Source organism: Panicum virgatum, chromosome 5K (genome assembly GCF_016808335.1).
Source record: "Panicum virgatum strain AP13 chromosome 5K, P.virgatum_v5, whole genome shotgun sequence".
Lineage (NCBI taxonomy): Eukaryota > Viridiplantae > Streptophyta > Magnoliopsida > Poales > Poaceae > Panicum > Panicum virgatum.
Genome location: NC_053140.1, coordinates 15,924,069 through 15,943,310, shown reverse-complemented (window position 1 = coordinate 15,943,310; position 19,242 = coordinate 15,924,069). Strand labels below are relative to the sequence as shown.

The window sequence follows — 19,242 nt, the reverse complement described above, 5'->3', positions numbered from 1 at the left end:
GGTGGAGAGACATCTTATTACTTTTAGACTAGTTTAAAGACATTGCTTCAATAATTATCAAAGATGGCAGAACTTGTTTCCTTGAGCAGTCTTTCCCTGAACTCTTCTCCATCGCCAAAGATAGTGGCATAATGCAATCAACATGAATGTTGTAAGTCTGGAACAATTATTCTTTGAACCGCTTTCTGATCAAGCCCTAGCATAACACACAACCAACATGCCCAATCCTGATTCTACTGTCAACAGAAGATTCTCGTGCTCACGATCGATCTCAACCGTTTCGTGAATAACACATGTTGTATGGCCCCGCATCTCCCTAATCCATATCCTTCGGGCAAAACCAACAACTCCACTTCCTCCGATCCATTTTTCTTTCTCCATTCTCTCTCCTACCTTCATTTTTCCTCTCATTATGCTTATTCCCAGCATGAGGCAAGAGCAGCGTGCAGCCTGACGGAGCGGCCCGCAGGAGCGGAGGCGCTGGGAGAGCTCTCTGCGCCGGAGCGACAGCGCACTCAACGAGCTTCCCCTAGGATCCGAGTGCCAGAGCTGCATTTTTTCCTTTTCTATTTTCCCATTCCAAGGTTTTTTTCACATAATGTTTTCTGAATTCATAGCAAAAGTTTCCTATCCAACTTTTCCGCCAAAAAAGTTATGTATATAACCTCTTGGCTGTTTTTCTTTTTTGAATTCTTCTGTGCAAATTTTGGTTATCTTTGTCCCCAAAAGTTGTTTTTCAAGATAAATTTTGTTCTCAATTTTTTTATCTCCCAAAGATTTTGTTTACAACTTTTGCTTGTAAAATTTTTAATAATTTTTTGCTTCCAAATTTTTGTTTCTTCTCGACATTTTACAGTTTTTTGTTTCAAAATTTTGCGAGCAAACAAAATTTTGTCTGGCTAATTTTTTTTCCAAAATATTTTTTCCAATCTTTTAATAAACTTTATACACATCTTTTGTTCGGAAGTTTTTTCTACAAGTTTCTAAAATTTTTGCACATTTTTCCTTCCAAATTGTTGCTTTCCAATTTTTGTTTTCTCCATACATTTTCTTATAGAATGCAAGGTGCACGTTAGCGCAAGTGGGGAGTTGACACTTGTGCAAGAGAGGCACCGCAATCACGTCACGAAATGGCGCAGACAAACAAAGGAACATTTCCAAATAAGGATGGTCGGAGACCGACCATACGTGAGCAAACTTCCGGACAACCGTGTATTAGCCAGGCCCCGCAACATGCTGATTGGCCCAAGCAGCTATTGTGGCCGAACGGTGACTACTCGGCCCACAGAAGGCCGGTCAGAGAAGCCCAGCAATACATGGACGCAGGGTCCAAGTGATACATGGACGCAGGGCCTAAATGAACCCTGCTGGGCTCCAGGTCTGAATTTGGGCCAAGGATTGTTGTCTGTTCACGTACGTCTTCACAGTTGTTGCAAGTGCTGACAACGAACCGGTTGTTGTTCAGCCTTACTCAAGATAACATGACACGTTAGACAAAGTGCGCAGCATCAGCTGCAAAACCGGACATGCGCTCAAGTTTCGTGTCGCCGACTGAACCAAATCCTGACATACGCGCTGACAGCACCTACACACTTTGAGCAGAGAGCTAACAACACAGTGTGAAGAAGGGCAGAACATGAAGCAGCGTCTAACTTTCATCCTGGAACCTAAAGCGTTGCAAATTGAGTTCATTGACTGAATGCAGAAAGACCTAACTCAAATGTGAGCATTTACTTTTCTGACCGAATGAATGACGATAGATGATACTAGATTTCACCAATCACCTGCGCTGCTATTTTCCAACCAGAGTGGTCTAGCTAGCTTTAACATTAATTTCAGGTCCTCGTGCTCCCACAAGGACGAGGACGACGGTCCAATCTTTCGTTCCCACGCTCTCAGACGGCCGGTCTCTGTGTGACCCAAGGCCGACGGGTAGTTAGCTAGCGAAAAGAAGAAAGCGAGAGCCCGAGACAAGGTAATCCATGCACGAAAGTGACATGCACGATGCTGGCGCAATCAAGCTTAAACCAGGATTGTTTAATGCTAATCGTAAAGCAAGCTAGGCAGGTGTGCGTTATCACGTTCTTATTAGCTTCAGCGTCGATCGAACAGTGTATGCATTATCCGTGGCCAACGACAAATGATCACAACTCCGAGGGGTGAGCTTGAGTTGCTCCGAAGCAACGCAACTGTGTCGTGTTCTTTATCTTTGATGTTCCCCATAATAGTGGTCATGTTTGGTTTGTGCTATCCTAGGTACTTTAGCAACTTTATCATTAATTAGAGGTATTAAATAAAGGCAATTTGCAAAATTAACTCCACAACCCCTGTGCTCGCGCAAAGTTGCACCCATCTGTGAAAAGATTTTACAAATAAACTTCGTTTAGTACTCATGCATGTAAAATTCGTTTCCTGCGCTAGGAAACCAAACAAGGCCAGTAAGATCCAACTACTTGCATTGTCGACTTGTCGTATTCTATCATCTATCTGTGCCTGCTTTCATGTTGTCATCACAGTTCTTTTAGGTAAGTTGATCACGAGAACAGGCTCATAGCCTAGTGGTGTGCGCTGCGGTTGTGCAGGCCACCCGCCCGAGTTCGATGCCCAGCATCGACACTCGGGTGTCTCACCGGGGCTTGCCCCCAAATTTGAACAATTTCCGTCTGGATGGTTTCCAGACGCCTGCCCCTCACGCGTGGAGCCACAAAGGGACTGCGACGCGCCTGTCGCCTACAGAGCCTTGGAGGTTTCTGGTGATCTCTAGAAGGACGCGGTCTTCGTATCTGTGTGTAGTTGTAGGTCTGCTTGTACACGTGTGGTGTGAGTGTGATGTGCGTATGTAGGGTGGTGCGTGCGTACGTGTATAAACAGAAGCTACAGCTGTACCCAGATGAGGGGCGTCAAAAAAAAGTAAGTTGATCACGTTTTGCGATCGATGGACACTACTACGAAAAAATGCTTTTAGGAGCGGGTAAAAAAGACATTTCTAAAGGTGAAGTGCAGTATCCGCCCTTACTTCTCGTAGTTACAAATATTGTCTGTAGGGGCGGGCAGTCCGTCCTTAAAAATCCATTTACAGGGATGGTCACCCCCTCGCGGAAAATTCTATCCCGGCCTTGATAAGCAGAAACAACAACTAGATCGATCGATCGAGTAGCCATCATGGTGTTGCTGCTAGTCCCCACTTGTACAGCAGTATGCATGTTCGAAAGGAGGCGGCTTAGCTTTAATCAGGTTAGGAGCACATCCATTCCGTCCACAGGGAAGTAGTCTGAGGAAAGACCGTGTACAGTGCCGCCAAGTGCCAATCACGAACAGTCTAGTCTGATCTCTGATGGAAGGTCACCCGCCGAGTGGATCAGATATACCGAGAGGAAAATGACGACTACTAACACAGTTGGTGATCACTTCGTCTACTTTGACGGCACTCGCCGATCTCCCAAGTACGATGCCTTCGTAAAGAAAGAACTCACAATGCTTTTGCACCGCGTCAAATCAAAACATAAAGTATATTTAGCTGAATGGATCAACAACTTTGGTTAATGTGTCTACTTAGCTTGGTCTTCTTTCTTTCTTTCTCAGTGTCTTGAGTAGGTTTGTAAAGACTCTTTTTCTGTTTGTTTTTAATATCTCTATTATCTTAATACAATAGTGTTAAAAAAAAGCCACCAGATTCGCCGAGAGAGCCAAGAAATTACCACATCAATCGAAAAAAGAAAGAATATACACCGTAGGATTTTATGAAGATCTAACGGTCTATAATAACCTAAAGAGTCCCGATCAAATACAACTGATACATATATACATATATATATATTCATATATACATATATATATATATACCGTCTATTTAGCACCCCGGGTGTTGAATATTATTTACCACTCCGGCGGAGCGCTGCCCCCCTCCCCGGCGAGAGGTATTTACGGTGGTTTGTTTAGTTGGGAGTAAATTGTAGTATTGAGTATGCATTTAATGAATATTGTGGTGGGTCTGTTCAAATTGGCATATGAGCATTGGTTAACCAATTAATATGGCGCCATCAGTGTTTTATTACCTTTTGAATTTTAAGTAGATGTGAATAGTGAGTATAAACTGGTTTCTGCAAAAGTAAAAATTTATGTTTTTCTTACGTGCAGGTCTTGGCACCCATAAAAATTGTTGTTCCAAGCATATGTGTCTTGTGGGCTATCTTGCCCGCGTAACTATGTAGTATAAATTAGAGTGTGTGATAGTAAAAAGTAGTGTTTTGATTTAAACAATTTTATGGGAAAGTAGAAAGGTATGTCTGAGTTATGTAGGTCATGTGGGTGCATCTGTAGCTAACCTTACCTACAATCACGGGCCAGAAAATCGAAAGAAAAGGGGTTCAAGTGGAAGTTGCACTGTTGGAGTAAATACTACGACGAGCAGCCTTTGAGAGGAAATGAACCGAGGAAGCGTGATTATGGGTCACAATCTTGCATGCACGCAAAATTGGTTGACCAGTGAATATGGCGCCATGAGCGTTTCATTTCTTTCTGAATTTGATTTAAATGTGTACATGGAGTATAAACTGGAATCTGCAAAAATAAAAATCTAGGTTACAATTATGTGTGGGTCGTGGCATAAAAAAAATTGTTGTTCCAGTCATATGTGTCTTATGGGCTGTCTTGCCCGCGTACAACTAAAGTATAAATTAGATTGTGTGGAAGTAAAAAGTAGTGTTTCGAAGGTCTAAGCGCAGTGAAAGAAAAAAATTACTTGGCGCTTCTGACTAGGCGTTATGGACGAAGCCTCGACGAGTTACATGTTACACGTTATGGCTAGAGATATGACGAGTACAGTTTGGCGAGAAAATACGGACCGCAAAAAGGTAAGTTTTCGTAGTATAGTACTAGAAGTAATTTTAAGATTAGTAGTATGAGCATCGGTATAAACTAGATTCTAGGAAAGTAAAAAAATACGTTTGAGTTATGTGGGCTGTGTGGGGTGCATTTTTAGCGAATCTTGCCTGCAATCACGGGCGGGAAAAGCAAAAGAAAGGGGTTCTGGTGGGAGTTGCACTCGTGGAGTAAATACTACATCGAGCAGGTTTTGAGGGGAAATAAACCGAGGAAGTGTGATTATGGAACACAATCTTGCATACATGCAAAATGAAGGGTATAAAATTATTTTTCCCTTTTCTGTATGATTTGAGAACCCCTTGAATCACACAGTAAAAAGGCCTCCATGAGTGTGTCATTGCTTTCTGAATATGACGTAATTGTACTAATGGAGTATAAACTTGACGGGTTACATCTGACGAGTCCAGTTAGCCAAAAAAACACGGGCCGCAAAAATGTAAATATTGGTAGTATGATCCTAGAAGTAAATTTAAGATTTGTAGTATGATCGTCTCCTGCAGTTTAAGATATCACAAAGCATGTGAAATCTCTGGAGCCTGCAGCACATGCGACAGGCATAGAAACTCCATTGTATTTCAATTAATGTAAAATTGCAGTGATTTCAGGAATCTATTTAAACTTGCATGCCTACAACCAAGCAATTTAGGCCATTAGTTTTTGGGAAAGGGATATATGTGTATTGATGGCATGCATGTCTAAGTGAATTAGCGCATGCAAGGAATGAAGATAGGCGACTCTGCTTGATTTGCTCCAATTAATTATAATGATGGTGACAGCTGGAACCTAATAGCCCTGCCTCCACTAATCTGGTATAGGTGAGAGAGGAGTAATTTTTGTATACTTTGCTCCAACTAATAACTTCCGTAGAGAAGGAGAGTGAACAACAGAGCCTACGGTCTTGCCTCCTCCAATAATCTGCTATGCGCGAGAGAGGAGTAATTTTTTGTATACATGTAAGAAATTAAATGGTTCCTAAACCGTAACTTTTTGTTGATGGAATATTATTAATGATTGCAAGACACAGGAATGCGAGAATATTAACTTTGTATGCAAGCAAGAAATGATATATTGTTTAAAAAATGATAGGATCTATTTTAGCTGTTCAAAATCTCACAATTGTTATATTATAATGTAGAATTACTGCTCCCAAAAATTTAAAATTACTTCACATACTGCAAGGTTGAAAATATGTAAAACCGAAAAGAGAATAGTAGCTTAGATAGTTACATCTATTAACAACTATTGCTTGCTCTATAAAGATTACTCCTTTGCTTTATAAAAGATTACTCCTTATTACTCTGTTTGTATATGCAAACACAATTCATTCTTTAAACATTACTCCTTTGGTCCATAAAAGAATATTTCCTGTGTATTTTACCAATTACTCTGATTGTTAGCATTAACACAACTATGGAAAATATTCCATGTTTTACAAGATTACTCCGTCTGGTCTTCGAGTGTTATTCATTGTTCTACAAAGATTACTTCTTTCGTATCTGGTGATTTTTTTATGAAACTTCGTATCTGGTGATTACTCATTGTGTCTATGACCAATTACTATGTTTGACAATGTAAACACAATCACAAAAAATTATTGGTTCCATCATAGAATTATTACTCCTTTGGTATATAAAAGATTATTCCTCATGTATGTGACAGATTCCTTCTTTATATGGAGAATTACTACTACAACGGAGTAACCATTCCCCAAAGTTATATAAAAAAATTTTAAAAGCTATTAGTTTTGTAGGTGTAATTTTAAATGTAGTGACAAGTATGTAATAGCCTTTTTGAACTTTTGTAATGTATAAGAGAAATATTCACTGTCGGTACCCTGTAGTAGGGATACACACTCCTACTGCAGCAAGACAGGGCCTGCGTAGTTATCCGTAACTACTCCCGAAGGGCGGAGCAGCCAGGCCCCACGGGTCAGGCTCTTACCTCACCAGGCCAACGGCCCGGACCCGTTCCCCGCTTGGGATAGGTCCGGAGACGCCACGTGTCCCTAAGGAAGGAAAGCTCCGAAGCTGACAGCCGAGGCCTCCTGCGTCCATCCGAACCTCCCACGCGGTAGAACCAACATACCGCCGGGGGGTCCGGACCTGCCACGTGTCCCGGGGGCACGTAGCGCGGGCTCGTACGCGCACCTTCCGCTGGAAGACTCGCCCACCCACCGCATTGAATGCGGTGGGATGAGGCGTGCTCTGCCACCACGGCACGCGGGGCAGCCTCCGCCAGACCACACTGTGCACCGCGTATTACCAAGGTACACAGTGCAGTCGCCTGCGCCGCACCCGCGCAGAGCCCGTCTGCTGCATTAATTGGATACGACGGCACGGCACTTTTCCATCATGCCGCCTACACCGCAAGCTACACGGGCCGTTCAGCTACATGGCAGGCGACGCCGCTAGCTGCGTCTGACGCCGTTCTGACAAGACAGCGTCTGGACATGCTGAACGGGGGACTCCAGGAGCAGGCAAGAGAATCCAGGAGAGAGATCTTCTTTGCCTGCGGCGCCATAATGTATGGACAATACATTATTTTATACTACATCGTTGGGCCCACTTGTCGGGGACCCAGCAGCCATGTACGCGCCCCCTTGAGATATAAAAGGGTGGCGCTCGCTGTACAGGACAAGCTCTCCAGAACACCTTCAGACACAAGCCCTCGCTGACTCTCCCGAGGCTAGGCAATACATCACGCAGTGGACGTAGGGTATTACGCTCCGGCGGCCCAAACCACTCTAAACCTGTTGTGTTCATCGTGTTCTTGAGTGAGATCGAACTAACCCTAGCTAACCCCCGAGTACTCACCCTCTGGGCTGAGGCGGGTGCATTCCGCCACCCAGCTGTGGTTGCCACACCACGACATTTGGCGCGCCAGGTAGGGGAAATTTAGCTGGTCGCAGTTCATCTCTTGCTCGTCTCCATGGTTCGGGTGGACGACGTGGAGATGACGGAGGGTGTGGCGTCCTCCACGCCACACGCCTCTCGTGTTCCTGCTCCAGGGGCAACCGTGCCTGTGGGGCAGCCACCGTCGGCGGCGGCGCGCGCTGCACGTCGGCAAGAGTCAGGGCGCCCGTCAAGGGCCCCTCACAAGCTGCGAGCGGCGGAGCGCTGGCGGCGGCTAGGGAGTTGCTTCGCAACCCCCCGGCCGCTGCAGCCTCGCCAGACGCCCTGAGCCAGTGGCGGGACGATGTTGACCGTCTCCTCCATCTGGCTCAGGCCTCCCCCAGTTCTGCAAGGACTGGACAACGACCTCCTCCCGGCAATGCGGTGGTGCCATACCACCAGCGCCAGGGCGGTGCGTCGGCATCCGTGCGCTCCCCCCACAGTGAGGGGTGCACGGACAGAAGACCTGCGGGCGGAGCTCAACCGCAGGCATGCAGGTGAGGACACCCGCATCTCCGTGGAGAGGGCGCGCGAGCGCCGTCTCAACATTGAGGGTCGCAACCTCAACGCCGACTTGGACGTGGTGGCACCCAAGCCCCCGGTGAACGCCCGGATGCAGCCGGGCAGCCCGGTGGCTGGGGTGGGCTGCGCTGCACTGGCAGATCACCTCCGCGCAGTGGCATGGCCGTCCAAGTTCCGTCCACACCTGCCGGAGAAGTACGACGGTACCACTAACCCGTCAGAATTCCTGCATGTGTACGTTACCGCCATCACAGCGGCTGGTGGTAACAACGCCGTCATGGCGAGCTACTTCCATGTAGCCTTGACCGGGCCAGCCCAGACTTGGCTCATGAACCTCACCCCGGGGACAATTCAGTCCTGGGAGGAGCTCTGTGTGAGGTTCACAGCGAACTTCGCCAGCGCATATCAGCAGCATGGTGTGGAGGCACACCTCCACGGCATGAGGAAAAAACCCGGAGAGACGCTCCGGGCCTTCATCTCACGCTTCACCAAGGTACGGGGTACCATTCCTCGTATCTCCGATGCATCTATTATCACTGCTTTCCGCCAGGGGGTACGTGACGAGAAGATGCTCGAGAAGCTGGCGACGCACGAGGTGGAAAGCGTTACCACGCTTTTCTCCCTGGCAGACAAGTGTGCCAGGGCCGCTGAGGGCCATGCATGGCACTCAGCACCCCAAGACGGAGACGCCAAAGCTGGTGGCTCCGGTGCTACCGCTCAGGGCGGTGGCAAGAAGAAGAAGAACAAGAACCGGAGTCGCGGGAAGTCACACCTTGGTGGACCAGTTGCTGCGGCAGCAGCGCCAGCAGCGGCGCCAGCAGCTGCGGCAGCGGCTGGGGGTCAGAATGCCCATGGCAAGCGTCCACACCCGCAGGGTGGCAGCGGAGGTTCGTGCCCGGTGCATCCCACCGCTCGCCACAGCGCCGCTGACTGCCGCGAGATCCAGAAGCTCGTGAAGCGGGTCAGCGGGCGGCGTGAGCAGTCCTCTAAGGAAGGCTCACCCCCTCCTCGCCAGTGGCCCGGCAAGGAGAAGGCCTCCGACAGCGGAGCCGTGGCCGGGGAGAAGGAGCTGGGGTACCAATCCCCCGCTCGGGAGCTGAAGGGCGTGTACCACGACGACAACTCCGACTCCGACAGCGGCGACCGCTGCAAGAAGTTGTACGTGATGTACGGCGGAAGCTGGGAGCTCGTCTCCCGGCGGGACGTGAAGACCCTTCGCCGAGAGGTCCTTTCGGTGAAGCCGGGGGTCCCGAAGGCGGCGCCGCACCAGAGGTGGATGAACACCACCATCTCTTTTGGGCCATCCGACTGCCCAGAGAATACGGCTGGGGCCGGTGTGCCGGTGTACTACCTCTAGTCACCGTCCCTGTCATATCCAACGTAAGGCTCTATCATGTGCTGATCGACGGTGGGGCTGGCCTCAACATCATCAGCTATGCAGCGTTCAAGCAGCTGCAGATCCCGGAGTCCAAGCTGACTCCCTCTCGCCCATTCTCCGGAGTGGGCCCACATCCGGTGTTCCCTCTGGGGAGCATCACACTGCCGGTCACGTTCGGGACTGAGGAGAACTTCAGCACAGAGAGCGTTCTGTTCGATGTTGCGGAGGTGAACCTCCCGTTCAACTCCATCATTGGCCGGCCGGCGCTCTACCGCTTCATGGCCATTGCTCATTACGGGTATTTGGTCCTCACCGTGCAGGGCGACCGCACCGCTGCCGTCGCTGCAGTTGAGAGACTGCATGATCTAGCGGCAGAGGCTGCACGTTCCGAGGAGGACCCATCCCCCTCACAACCCAGGGCGCCTGCAAAGGAACCTAGGGTTCAGCCGTCCGATCCGGACAATGTTCCCGTGAAGACGGTGCAGATCGGAGCGGACTCCACCAGGACCACCCGCATCGCGGGGAACCTGGAGGAGAAATAGGAAGACGCGCTCATCACTTTCCTCCGGGCAAATGTGGACGTGTTCGCCTGGGAACCGTCACAGATGCCCGGGATCCCTAGGGAAGTGATTGAGCACAATCTGAGGATCTACCCCGACGCCGTGCCGGTGCGCCAGAAGCCTCGGAAGCAGTCCGTGGAGCGGCAGAACTTCATCCGCAAAGAAGTCCGCAAGCTCCTACACGCAGGCTTCATCGAGGAGGTCCACCACCCCGAGTGGTTGGCCAATCTGGTCGTCGTCCCAAAGGCCAACGGGAAGCTTCGGATGTGCATCGACTACACCAGTCTCAACAAGGCATGTCCTAGAGACCCCTATCCTCTTCCGCGCATCGATCAGATCGTGGACTCCACCTCCGGGTGTGACCTTTTGTCTTTCCTAGATGCATACTCTAGTTTCCACTAGATTCAGATGTCTAGAGAGGATAGGAAGCATACTGCTTTTGTAACAGTAGATAGGCTTTATTGCTATATTGTCATGCCATATGGTCTACGGAATGTCTTACCCACGTTTGTACGAGCTATGAACAAAACTTTCTGTAATCTAATTAGAGATATTGTTGAGGTGTATGTCGATGACATTGTGGTCAAGACTAAGGTAGGGTCAACACTAGTTGAGGATCTGTCCATCGTCTTCGACTGCCTGCGCGCCACGCGCACGAGCTGAATCCCGAGAAGCTTCGGATGTACTTGCATATATTGTAATTGTGATATCAATCAACATTTGTATATTTGTAAGAGTAAATTGCATCTGTAGTACAACAACTATGCAAGTGCATGCAAATTAGTCCAAGAACTAGTAAACTGATCAATCCAATACAAGAACTTGACACTTTGGTGCGCATACGGTCCAAATCCCGCCACGCCACGTATTTGTCCGCAGTGGATGATGAGGTGGCAGGGTGGGATCAGCTTGGCTCGCGGAAACATTGGCTCGGCACGACTCAGCCCGGCATGATAGACATTGTGCAACAAAGGGATCCCACGTAGGGTTTACGGCAACAAAAATATGGTTTCACGTCGGAACTTGCAGCAGCCGCCGGCGATCGGAACTCGCCGCTGCCGCTGGTGATCGGCACTCGCCACTGCCGCCAGTGATCGAGATCGAGTTGCCGCTGCCGCCAGTGATGGAACCTCATCGTAGACAACCCAACGCTAGTCCTTCATACGGTTAGTTGCCCCCTAATCTTAACCCAACTATTTTGTTCTTGCGATTTGTTCACCTGACTCCTATGTGTCATCGAAGTTGGAATGGAAACACTGTTCTTTTTTTGTCTGCATAAAAACCTTTGCCCTATTAGCTTGTAGCATGTGCGAGCAGTGCATGTGAAACACTCAACCGTGAGTTGTTTCATATCATAAAAAAATGAAATCACTTTGGTAGTGCTTTGTGCTAAATACTTTCTTGACAAAGGTATTTTCCAATGCAGATGTAAATGATGATTACTTCAGTGTAGAGATACATTATAAAGGATTTTTCTGTGGACTTGGCAAGAAAAGGATATATATGGACAACAAGATAGATTGGTTTGATTTTTGTAATACTGATACATGGTCCCTATTGTATGTTGATGATTTCTTGGGGATTCTAGAATGCAATAATTCAGCATCTACAAGAGTTTATTGGTGTGAACCAGGGAAGTCAGTGGGAGATGGATTGAGAAGTTTGAGGGGTGATGCTGATATCATTGCAATGTCAAATGTGGCTTCTACTTGTAAGAACATTATGCTGTATGTCGACCATTTAAATTTCCTTGATGGCATTTTTCACAATGGAACACAACAACTCCTACAAGTGGAACATACTAGCCCTGAGTGGAAGTCTAGTCTTGAGGTGACAAGAATGGGTTCTCAGGAAGGTATTGAGACAGAAGAAGGTGAGCAGGACTTAGGTGCAAATGAAGATTCAGAAGGGGATTCTGACTTTATTATTATGTCTAAATAACTTAATTACATCATTGGCAAGCGATTAATGGACGTATTGTATAGCTCGTGTACGCGTAGCAATTTTGAAAAAATAAATAATAATAAACAAAGTAAAATTGGATTTAGGGAAATCAGAAAAATCATTTGATACCGGTTGAAAAGACAAACAGGTACTTAAGGAGACAGCTTGCGTCAGCATGACTGTCTCTTAGTGCCAGCTGGTCTTTCCAACCGATATCCAAGATGCCCTTAACACCGGATAAAATATCAATGTCCTAGACGGACATCTTTGGTCTCAGTTCTCAGTACGGGTTGAAAAATCAGATCGGGATCAAAGCCGGTTTCCAACTAATACTAAGTCCCGTTTTCTGTTTTCAGTGTTCACGTCTCCGGCCGTCTTTCCCTTCGCGAAGCTGAATCTGCGGTCGACCATGACTTCCGTCTCCAGCGGTCGATTTTTCCCAACAGCTCCCACGTGATGGGACCCACCACCCACTCCCACCTTCTGGATCCCGCACCCCTCCTTCCTCCCGTAGGCAGTCCACAGCTCTCCTTCCTCCTTCCCTCTCAGTGGATCCCGCACCCCTCCTTCCTCCCGCAGCTCTCCTTCCTCCTTCCCTCTCAGATCAATGGCGCGCGGCGGCCCTTCTCCTTCCTCCTGCATCCTCGGCACAGCGGCGGCGGCCACGAGTCCGGGCGCGCGGCGCGGCGGCCACGAGTCCGGGCGCGCGGCGCGGCGGCGGCGGCCGCGGGGGAGCTCCGCCCACGGCGCGGCGGCGGCGGCCGCGGGGAGATCCGCCCGCGAGCTCGCCCATGGCGGCGGGGAGGCGGCAACGACAGGCAGCGCCGCCTCCTGGGCACCGGCATGTTTTTTTTCCTTTTTTTCAATTTTTTTACCTGATTTTTTTTTATGTAAAAATTTTTCTCATGAGATTTTTTAATTTGTTTTCGTACAACCTTCCAAATATTTTCTTTGAAAGTTTCCCCTCTCCCCTAATTTTTTCTTTGAAAAAATCTTTGTGGTCGCCAATTTTTTCTTGAAAAAATTTTCTGCTGCTATCCATTTTCCCTTGAAATTTTTTTCGCTCTCCAGAAATGTTTCTTCAACTTTTTTATTTTTTTCACTATCTAAAAATTTTTCTTGAAATTTTTTTTTCAGAAAACAACAAAAAAAATATTAAAAACGAAAAAGAAATGTAGCTGTCGGAAATCGACCGTACGGTCGACCGTAAATTAGTCTCCCCCTCTCCCTTCCTTGTCCCCTTCGATCCGCCCGTCCTGTTTCTTGGGTTAGTTGGTACTCACTTGCTTCGTCAATATTTATCTCCTCCTATACTACTGGTGCTGCGATCCACACCGATGGCCAAGAAGCACGCTGCACACGCAAGCCATTGCCATCATGGGTTGTTGCATTTGCATCTTTTGGCTCTTTTTCTGTTTTTTTTTTTTTTTGAATGCGTACCTTACACACGAACGAAGATGTGTGTGTGTGTGCACTTGGACTCGGTCTGTACCTGTCTTTGGTTAGGAACGAAGCTAAAGTCAGTTGATAGTTCTGTGCGCCGCCGCTGGCAAACAGAAACGCTGTTCCAAGCAAAACTTATCGATGCTTTGACTTACTATATGCCATTCTCTCTGTTGTATATAAAGCAAGGTCGCTATCTCTTCTACGTCTATGCACCTAACCGCGTGGAGACAAAACAACTTTATCATCAACCGTGGCGCTAACTAACGGGTCTCTCACTGAATACGTTAGGTGGCTCTAGTAGCTAGCACTTCTCAGGTTCTAGTTCCAATCCCTATGGGAGCGAGTTTCAGACTAGATTAAACAAAATTCCTCCTAACTGGCGTGGCCGAGGTTCGGGGGTTTTCCTCGACCGGAAAGCCGGTTGGTTCTTGTTAATGAAATACAGTGATTACGTAAAAAAGAAAATACAGCTGCTAGCTATGTAAACAAAAATAGAGTGTGCGACAGCTTAGATATAGGTAAAGAGAGTAAAATTTCATAGTTGTGGTCATTACTACAGATCAAGTAGCTAGGAAGGTAAATCGTTCGGGTTGTGGTCATTACTACAGATCAAGTCGTAGCAAATGGCCCATCACCACCGGTTCATTTCATTTCAAACCAGTGGTGATGGTCTTCACTGTCGGTTCCCTCTGACACTGCCGGTAATAATAGTATGCACAAACCATACTAACCGACGGTGAAAGCCCGTTGTCACCGCAGGGTCTTAGTCCCGGTGTTGATGCTTACACCAATATATTATACTTTTGCATGTCACGATTCATCTCTCCCTCTCGTTCCTTGTCACAGTGCACGCCTCCCTTCCTCTCCCCTACCGATGCCTCCCAGCTCCCTCTCAACCGCCGCCGCCTCCCTTCCGGTCACCTCCACTTCGTTCCTCTCCTTTTTCCCCGTCCACCCTCTCTCACTCTCCCCTCTCCCCACATAGCAGTGGTGTGGGCCGCGTGCGGCCATGGTGTCGAGCTATGGATCGGAGCCGCGTGCAACCATAACGGGTCCCGGTGCGTAGCGGAGACATGCACGGCGCGGACTGGGCACGCGACGGCGTCGCGGAGCGGGGCACTCGGAGGAGCAACTCGCAGGTCAGCACGCATCGGCATCCAGTACATCATATATTTGGATTCCAAGGGTTTAAAATAAGTCTTGTCACATCCAATGTTTCGATGCCGGTTAGAAAGACTAAACATAAGCCAATTACAAAACTAACTACATAAGCCTAGAGCTTATTCACGAGACAAATCTATTAAGACTAATTAATCTATGATTAGCACATGTTAACTGTAGCATCAGATGGGCGACTCATGGACTAATTAGACTTAATAGATTCGTCTCGCGAATTGGCCAAGAAGTTATAATATTTATTTTGTCATTAGTCTATATTTAATAGATCTAATTAGAATCCAAATATCTAACGTGACGTGACGGGATTTAAAATAAGCCCACTTAAAATAAGCTTTATGGGGGCCGCCTTACCTATAGTCTACAGCGTTAATTGTGGAAGTTCCATTCCTCGGTTGAGAAATTCCTCCCACTTCTTAGTGATGCTGATTTGAATTATTTTACGGACAAGTTGTAAGGCACATGGCCCCATCTAGACCATTGTTTGTGATTTTGATGATTGAGTGACAACGTAATCAATGGGACTAACAAGTTTGTGAGATCATATTTGTAGGAGTTTTTAGATCGCATGGACATAATTCAACACGACTAATTCATTGTCAAGACGCAATATTCAATCCATCGACGAGACGCCATGTCCAATCCACCATCAAGAAGTCGAGTCCAATCCGTTGTAGAGGTGCCAAAGTATTGTGAGAATCCAGAGATAAAAGATATTTGAAGGATTCAAATGATTGCCGCAACGAATTGGACGAAAGGACGCAGAATCAGCTGCACCGGTTAAACCGACGCTGCGCCATCGGTGCATCCGATGGTTGCCGGATAGACCAACGCCCAAACATCGGTGTAAGTTTGGGCGCCAGATGGAATCAAGTGAAGACAGCCCTAATGCATCGGTTTAACCGATGGATCAGGAACAGGCATCGGTGCAATCAACATATTATTGTTCAAAGACGATGTCAAGTGCGCAGCAGCCAAGCTTTCAGCACTGGAAGAACCGATGCCCCATCGGTGCTATGTATCAGTGCAATGACGTCAGCAGGGAAAGATCAAGTGCAACGGCTACGTGAAGATCAAGTATCACCGAAAGAACCGATGCCCTATCATCGGTTTAACCCGGCCAATGGCTCTAAACGGCTAGTTCAAGATGGATGGCTATATATATGTGTTCCCCCGGCCATTTGAAGCTTGCTGGAGTTCCAAGACACTACATATACACCTAAGAACACCTCCAAGCCATCCAAGAGCTTAGTGATCAAATCATTAATCTTTAGCACAAGCTTTGTGAGTGTTAGTATTAGGTTAGCTCCTTAGTGAGTGAGAGAGCAAGATATTGTGCCTTGTGGCTGGTTCTAGAGTGAACCAACCAGCATTTCGGTGCGCCGGCTCCTCGGAGTATTTGGTGGCTCGCCGGCACGTCATCGACCTCCGTCTTGGTGTGGAGCAGCGACGACAACCTTGTACGGGGGACGTGGAGACCCCCTCTCCTTTGTGGGCAAGCTCCTTAGTGGAAAGCAGAATCAAGGTGACCGTGATTGTGTTCACGGAAGAGACTTGATTGTCGGGAAGCGATACTCTTCATGAGTACTTTCAACAACGTGGATGTATGAGCGTCTTTGTGGCAATCCGAACCACAGGATAAATTCTCGTGTCGAGAATTTGCTTCCTCTCATTTCTCCTCTTTAAGCTTCCGCATTTCATATTACAAGCTTGTGTGCTTTTACTTTTTTTAGTATAGTATCTTGCTAGAATTGACTATAGATTGCAAAACTCTTTTTAGGATGAGAGTTTCACACTAGAAGAATTATAGTTGCACATCTAAATAGATTATTTAAGTTTAAGTTTTTTACAAATTAGTTGGAGCCATATGTTAAAATTTTAGAGTGCCTAATTCGCCTCTCCCTTATTCTTTCGCAAGTTAATCATGCGTTGGAGGGAGGGATCGTCGGTGGTGCGGCCGCCGCTCAGTCGCTTGGGGCGAGAGGGTGGCAGGCAGTGTGCGTGGCACTGGCGCACTGCCGAAACACTAAAGTGAAGCTGGAGGGTGGTCATTGGTGAACCGACCGAGTCCGTGTGCTAATTAATAACAGCGGGTGAAACGAGATAAAGTGCATGTGGAAAGAATGGGGGAGGGAGAGTACCGCCATGAGCTTTATTAAAAAAAAAGTACCGCCATGAGAAGAAAACCACCCTACATCCGATGTGCAACCGGGAGAAGAATATCATAGGTGGAAAGTTCTGACATTTTCAGATGACTATGCTGGAGTGGCTGCGATATCACTCTATTCGCTGTGCTATAGCTGGTGGCTGGTGCTGATTTGTTGTGAGACAAAAATACTACTGGCTGGTTCTGATTTGGTATGAGAGAAAAACATTATTGGCTGGATGCAGCGAATTATCACTAGTGGTACCAATCACCGTCACCACCTAACCCCTAAAATTAAAAACAAAATATCGATGGTTACCGTACATTATTGTATACATAGTGTCGAACCGTACTGATAAAAAAAGAGATGGTGAAGCTAAGAAATAATTAATGGATCTCCATATAGCTTAACGAGCTAGTTGAGTGTGAGGTGAGATTCCATGGGATTTCATTGGAGGAAACTAATGAAAATGACAACCTCGCTCACTAGTTTTGACTTATTCTTCCAATGACAAAGCCAACTTCGCTCATCGTGCAGACTGTGTACACGTATGGAGCCAATCTATCGGGACCCTCTTTGGCAGGACTCCCCGCCTGGAGGGGCTTCAGCTCCGGCTACAGTACCAGGCACAGTCAGATTACAACATGCCAGATCGGTCGGACCGATCGGCCCAACCGGTGAGCCTGGTCCGCCTTGATTTTTGTCAATTTTGGCTGAAAACAAGAGGTTAACAGAATCTATGGGTGAAAGTTCATGCCTATTCTAGGCACTTGAGACCTACTGCTCCTGACTAGGAAACTAGTGGGAGTGGACAGCACACAATCAATAGCTAGTCGGAATCAACTCCGACTAGTTGGCTTCACCGACAATCAACTAGGCTAAGTCACGTATAACTTTTCTGACTTGTTCTTCATAAGATGGACTACTATTTTGGGTACGCTTCTCAAGTGGAATTACCCTTGGAGGCTACACATGATCGACTATTTTGTGCGTAACCTGCACTCTCACCGACTACTTTATGGGCAACGTACATTCTCTCTATTGCAATGCCTGCACATTGTCTTCTCTTAACGGCTCCTAAAGTACTCGGGTAGCACACAAAAAAATCCGTGAAACCTTGACTCTTCTATGCACCTACATCCCCAAGCATGCAAGCTCTCAGCACTATGGGATGCGTCTATCAAGAATCACATGCTTAAACGTAATAGGCTAACTACCGGGGAAATTACATTGCCTAAACAACAACTCGACACAACAAATTTATTTTTACACCAAATAAATTTCGGTACCTTCGTGTAATGTTACATAATGCTTGCATTATCTTTTTTTCATATTGAGCTTCCACAACAACTAGTCAAGCTACTCGGTGTGCCCTCGTAGCTCCCAAGCTCAGGGGCTGGGTGCCAATTACTACATGGCACATCTCCAGTGCCTTCTACGGGCTCCGAGCTTGTAAGCTGGGAGGCTGGACACCGTAAAACTACTCAGGCTTACAGAAGAATCCGATTTAAGAGGCTTTGAAGATTTATCTCGAAAAGATAATTGTTTAACCATTATTTCAAGGATTTTATTCTAAATAAGAGGCTTTGGATCCTTAAAATTATTTTAGACTTCATGCCACGATTCTTTGGATCCTTTCTTCCAAACTGTTGGGATTTGAATTCAAGGCTCGAGGCTACGGGAAACATATCATAAATGCTGTGTTTTCAAATTGATTTGATACATTACTACAGAACAGGCCTTTGTTCCAGGCCATTTATCCCAGTTATCTTTGGGCCCGGGACAAAAGGTGGCTTTTGTCCTGGGTCCAACGACTAGCCGGGCCAACGTGGGGGACAGGGTTTTTTTGTCCCCGGTGGAACCACCAACCCGGACAAAAGGCCCCCCTTTTGTCCCGGTTGGTGGCTCCACCCGGGACAAAAGGCCCAACCCTTTTATCCCGGGTGGTAACACCCACCCGGACTAAAGGGTGACCCCAACCCGGACAAAAGGCCCCTTTTGTCCCGGTTGGTGTTACCAACCCGGACAAAAGACCCCTCCACGTGATAGTTCAAAAGGAAGTTATTCTATATTGAGTCACGTGTACTACTTAGGTGAGTTGGCAAGAAAACCATGCGCTAGGCGAGAAGTCTTGGGATCGAATCCCGTGGTGTGCAAAAAAAATTTTAACGCCAAGCACCTTTAGCCCCGGTTCTGCCACCCGGGACAATCCGGAAGCCTTGTCCCGGTTCCAAAACCGAGACAAAAGCCAGTTTGGAACCGGGACAAAAGGCTGAATCTGTAGTAGTGATAGC

General features: G+C 47.3%; 1 long non-coding RNA gene across 1 annotated transcript; it reads left to right on the top strand.

Annotated features, from left to right (window-relative positions):
* Nucleotides 1-14,467: 14,467 nt before the first annotated feature.
* Nucleotides 14,468-16,958, top strand: LOC120706631. The gene is made up of 2 exons (XR_005688383.1): nt 14,468-14,764; nt 16,720-16,958. It is a non-coding gene; the product is annotated as an uncharacterized LOC120706631 (long non-coding RNA).
* The last annotated feature ends 2,284 nt before the right edge of the window (nt 16,959-19,242 follow it).